Below are 6,000 nucleotides of genomic sequence, written 5' to 3'. Positions count from 1 at the left end.
TCTGGTTGGATTATTTTCTATTGTTTGTGTTTGCATTATATTAAATTTTAGCATGACATGGTCACTTTCACCCAAGGTTCAGACAACTTCAATTCCTTCTCCCTTGTAAAGACCCAGCATCCTCCATTTTGTTGCACAGGTTTCTATAGGACAACCTGTATAGTATCATGCTCATCTATCATTCGGTATCAGTATCATAGCATATCACTGGTAGATCTTTTTAAACTTGGGAGTTTTCCAATTCTACAGGTTTCCTCATCCATAATAATATACCATTTTGCTCAGTTAAACTCTTTCATTTTATTGAAAGATTTGTATTGAAATAATTAAAATAAATTGAACTTCAATGAATTCAACCCTTGGTCCTTTGGTTTAACAGTTCTGAGGTTTGGATCTGAACTGCACTGAGAAGCTATTTCTGCTGTCTGGGGAAATAAAGGAGCTATTTGTGCCTTGATCCCCAAGGACTGGAAATTTGGCAGCTGTTCTCATCCATCCTTAACTGATCCTGGAGAATGGGCTAACAAACTTCCAAGAGGCACGCTAAGAGATTTTCCCACTTGCAACAAACCACGGCACAAAAATGCCCTGGCAACAGCTTTTGTTCAGTTAAGTCTCCATGTCATCACTTTTATCTCATCCATGACTGAGAAAAGATTATATTTCCTTAGTTGTACAGTATGGGTAGCAGAGAATAATTTGAATTATTGAGGAAAAATTTCCATACTGATTGAGACCTCTTTTTCATTGTCTTCCTTCTAGCTGCTGGACTTACCTTTTTGAAGAAGATTGTCAGGTCTGTCATCTTCGTCTTGGCACCTTGCTGGTATCCTGCCATCAAAGGCTAGGAGGGGGAAAGGGGGACTTGGGAGAGGAGGAACAAACGGGCAATCAACTTGCATGTATACTTAATGGGAAATTGGGAGGGGGGGAATGACAGATTGATGAAAAGCAGAAAGCTTGGAACCAGTTTGTGCTAGCTATCAAGGCCATGCACCCTGAGAAAGAAAGTGGATTACTCTAAACATCGGAGCATTTTTAAAACACCTAGGTGGACTCTTATTGGCTGAATACAGACTGGTCATGGGGGAGACTGGGATGTGGAGAAACTCTGTATCTTTTGAATGCAGGAAATTTAGTTTTAGCCTGACACTACTGCAACCAACATCTTTTAGTAAAAGAACCTATCATTTCAACCAAATGGAGTCGAGGGTCTTTCTTTCCTAAGAGATCAAACTAGAGAAGGTCTGACAGAAATAATTTTCAGCCTATAAGTTCCCTTTCTTGGGGCTTCATACATTTTTGGTTTAAAAGGCAAATGAAACAGAGTGGTGTGCCATATAGAAAAGATATTAATCTTAACTTTTTCCCAAATCCAGCAGAAAAGTCAGGACTGTGAAACATGAGCTTTTCTGAAGGAAACTCCTCATTGCATTTTGTTTTGGCCAGCAACTTGGGTGAAAGTAACTTGACATTCTTGCAGTGTTTTCAGAATTAAATCAAATACAATTAAATTGTGATTTTGGATCCCAGAAAAAAATGCACTAGAAATGTGAAATGCCTATATGATTCAGGAAAGATGAGTTGTATAGAAGGACCTCTGTTTGGTGTGTAGTATCTCACAACATTAATCTTGTCTCTGTGGCTGTTCAATATCATTATGAAATATGATTCGATCAAATTTTACATCACCAATAGATGTGGTCCTAATGACCAGATTTGCACGCTGATTCATATGCTGTATTACATGAACTAGAATTTCAATTATTTCAATTTTACAGAAGAAATGCAGAACTTTGAGAAATATGTAACAAACTGACTTGAATATTCCCTATGATTATGAATCAATCATGCATTGTGGTTCATTTCATACAGTACAGTAAAAATTCAAGTTTAACAACAATTACTGCCAAAATGCATGACTGATTGAGAAAAATGTAATTGCCTATACCAGTGATGGTGAACCTTTTAGAGACTGAGTGCCCAAAAACCTGCCCTGCCCCACCCCCCCGCCCGCCCGCAGGGCCACCCACCACCTCCATGGCCTGCCGCAGCAGATCGCCCAGGCAGCCCAGCAGTGCCATGGTGGCCACGCCTTCCACCTGCACCCCACCTGCACATGATGAGGTGCGAGGGCAGAGTCTTATCTCTGCTGACCAGCTGCCATGTCCTTGGCTACATTGCTCCATGTGGGCCATGCCCGGGGGCGACTCTCCTCCGGGGGGGCTGCTGGTGAGGAGGGGGCCGCAGGGGGGGCTGGGGTGACGGCATGCGTGCCCACAGAGAGGGCTCTGAGTGCCCCCTCTGGCATGCGTGCCATAGGTTCGCCACCACTGGCCTATACAACTACATTAAGTTTATGCTCACATAGGAAATTTAAATTAATTTAAGTAGGATATTGTATTTAAATAAATGTAAGATTGCAATCCAATAAAATCTTTCAGAGAATCCCAAAACCATAGTATTTATTGATCTTCCCTTCCTTCTCAGATGTTCCATCCAGAGGTTAGTGGATAACATTGCTAGTGGAAAAAAGAATCCATATCTCTTGCCAGCTTGACAGATTTCCAGATTGGGAGGAGGCATTCCACAATTACTGTATATCCAGGAAAGATTGATAAAAGGCTAATCCATGGGCACATTTTGGATTTGGAGAAAACATATCCCAGCCCTGAAGTTCCACATATATAATTTAATTCCTGCTATGATCTATGGTAGGAAAATGGTAAAAGAAAAGAGGGAAGGAAACCTGAAATAAAAGTAGGTAGAATATTTCTTCTATTCTGTCAGTTGTGAGCCATGTATTCAGTCTTAGATAAGATTACCTGGCCGTTATCTTTAAATTAAAAATAAAGGAAATAAGTATTTTTGTCTTATTATTTTCCTAGCAATATCTGTTACTATTTTGGGCCAATGTCATTTTGAGTCAGCCAGCATATGTGTGTTTGTTCAGGGGGAAAAAAAGGAGATGACCTGTTTGGGTTCGTAAGAAAAACAGGCCTCTTGGAACAAGATAATTCCCTCATTGTAATGGTAAATTCAACACCTTGCTGCCAAGTTGGCATTTTTCTCCTCCCTTATTAAAAGAGGTTCCAAATTTATTGCTATGAATTTCTGGAGCATGGGAGTAGTGTCAACTCCCACTGATTAGGACAACACTTGGCGTGTCAAGAGTTTATGTTGCCCCGACAGGTAACACACAGACATTGTTTTTTCCTTCCTAATGCTTTTGAAAGCGAGTCATTCCTTGACCATATGGATGGTTTTTCTAGTAGTTAAATATAAACAGGAAACTTAATAAACCCATTTTTGTTCTAACAGTGGTGCTATCTGGCTAAAGGATATGCCTGTGCAGCTATGATAATTACTGATGATAAATGCCTAACTAAACATTAAAAAATATTTAGGAATCAAATAGTCTGTCTCAGTCCAACCCATCTCAAAGGGTTGTTGTGGGAAATTAAGAAGAGGAAGCAGTACTATGTATTTTTGCTGCTTTGAGTTATTTATAAAAAGATAGAGAGAGAATCCCCCAAAATATAAAAAGCAGAAATGTCTACAAAATCCATGTTCCTTGTCAGACATTATATCCATGATATATTATAAAATAATAAATACAACAATAAAAACTGCTAAAAGTTTAAGGGATGTGGGTTGACATACTTTGCAAGCAGCCAGTGTGGAGAGTTTCAGCTTCAGAAGGAAAATCATTTCACCACTTGGGAGAGATGCTGGAAAACAATCTTACAATATCTGATGAAAGATTAGAATTATAGATTCTATAAATCTATGGTCCATGGATTGTTTTTTTACACTTTTCTTTCTCACCATCCTCAAGTATCAATGGATGTACAATCCTCTCTCAGGATATTACTGTCCACTTCAACACTGTATGCAATGAAATGGACAGATGGGAACTTAACCTAAAGCTTGTGATGGTTGCACTCAAAGATTTTGTAAAGAGAAGGGCAAAAAGATAACTTGTGAGTCATCACTTAACAGTCAAGGATCAATAAAGCTCTCCCACCACTACTGTCTGGAGCCAGCACAGCCATAAGAGTAGAACCATTTTAGATAACAAAGGTTCTAGAACAGTGCAACTTTAGGGTGTGTGGACTACAATACCCAGAATTCCCCAGGCAGCCATGCTGATTCAAGATTAATATACACAAACTGAAATGACCCCAGACCAGAGCTGCATTTCTCTCTTATTTGTGGATAAATAAACAAAACCAATAAAGTAGAAAGAATGACTGAATATGTCATCATTCCCCTCTTCTTGCCAAGCAGTGGCCAGTGTTTGTCAGATGCAATGAAGCTAATGAGTTTAGCATCATTAGGCAAGTTAGACTATTTTCTATAGCTCATGTTATTTTTCAACATTTAACAAGCCAAACTAGTAACATCATAATTCTTGGGAATAGCCAATTAACTGCCCAGCCTTCCATGCTGTATTCATTTAGTTTGCAGGTTACACTGCCACCAATTTAGAAGCCAGATATTCTGTGCATTAAAGTACAACAGCTTTAGAAGAGATTATCAACATATTGAACACCTGCAAAGCAGAAAATAACAATTAGTGTGATGCATAAGGTTTTCTAGATCAGGGCTTTTCAGACTTTTCACCCATTGTACCACTTTTAGGATATGGCAACATCTGAGTACCACCAGTTGTCCAGCAAGGTGTCAAAAACTTGACCAAAAAAAAAGGGGGGGAGTGATAAAGTACAGATAGTCCTCGACTTACACAGTTCACTTAATGATTGTTCAAAAAAAAGTGCCCCCCAAGCCACAGCCGAGCAAGACACCTGCCTGCCCACCCAGCAGCGCTCTTCCTCCTGTTCGAGGTTTTCATTGTGAGCATTTCTGTTCAGGACTGGCAGTGGAGGTGGGGTGGGGGGTGTTTGGTTTTTATTCCCCCCATCTGTTGGGTGGTTGCAGCAGGTTTTGGTCACTTCACATGACCCTGGGACACTGTGACCGTCATAAATATGAATCAGTTGCCAAGCATTTGAATGTAAATCACAAGACCCTGGAGATGCTGCAACATTCCAGCTGATCAGCACTTCTTCTGGGCTCAGCAGAAGCGCCAGAATCAGTGCTAAGCTCCAGCTGGAGCCTGGCGCTGATCCTGGTGCTTCCACTGAGCCCTGACAGCCCTGCAGCTCCAGCCATCTCTTGCTCAGGCTTGTGCGGTGCTGCCACAGGTTCAGCTCATTCCCCTCCCCTGCTACCATTTTTCTAGGATAGTCGCGTACCACCTGCCAGGTGCCAATGTACCACAGGTGGTACCCGTACCACTGGTTGAAAAGCCCTGTTCTAGAAGAATTATTCTGGGAATCATCATCATTTAATATGAGAGCCACATCTGCAGCAAAAGGAGGTTGACTAAATAGCAGCAGGATGGGTCAAATATAATAGCGCCTGTAGTATGTCCTGAGAATTCAACATAAAATACACGCTTTGAGATCAAATTGAACAGGAACCCTACAGAGTAAAGTGAATAGAGCATGCCAAATCATCCATTTAGTCTCTTGACTTAATCTGGTAAAGTTTCAGCAAGTATGTATCAATTCCAGTTCCTCCACCTAGTCTTCAGTACAGTGAAAGAAGGGATGGATTTTTACTGAGAGATAAAAGAGCAGTTCATAACAAGCTGATAAATATTTACAGATTAGTTGTGCTTAATGGTTTTGATTCAGGGACATTTTCTCTAAAGTATGCATGAATTGCTATACAAAGGACTGCAGGCACAAAAGCCTGTTAAGCTTTCATCCATTTTAATGATAGCATACATTATGGTTTCTCAGCCTTAGAGCTATATGGACACCACCAGGATGACAAACCAGGTGGAGTAGAAGAGGGACTGATCTGCAAACAGAAACAGAAGAGATAGATACAAAGGCACATGGAAAATGGTGGCCCAACAAATTTCAGCGTTTTTGTCAGAAGCACTAGCAAAATATATGATTACAAATAGTAAACTAAATATTGAGCTTG

The sequence above is a fragment of the Crotalus tigris genome, unplaced genomic scaffold (genome assembly GCF_016545835.1).
Source record: "Crotalus tigris isolate CLP2741 ecotype Arizona unplaced genomic scaffold, ASM1654583v1 scf7180000024340.7048381, whole genome shotgun sequence".
Classification (NCBI taxonomy): Eukaryota; Metazoa; Chordata; class Lepidosauria; order Squamata; family Viperidae; genus Crotalus; species Crotalus tigris.
The sequence above is the reverse complement of the archived record's forward strand: the minus strand, read 5'-3'. Positions refer to the sequence as shown.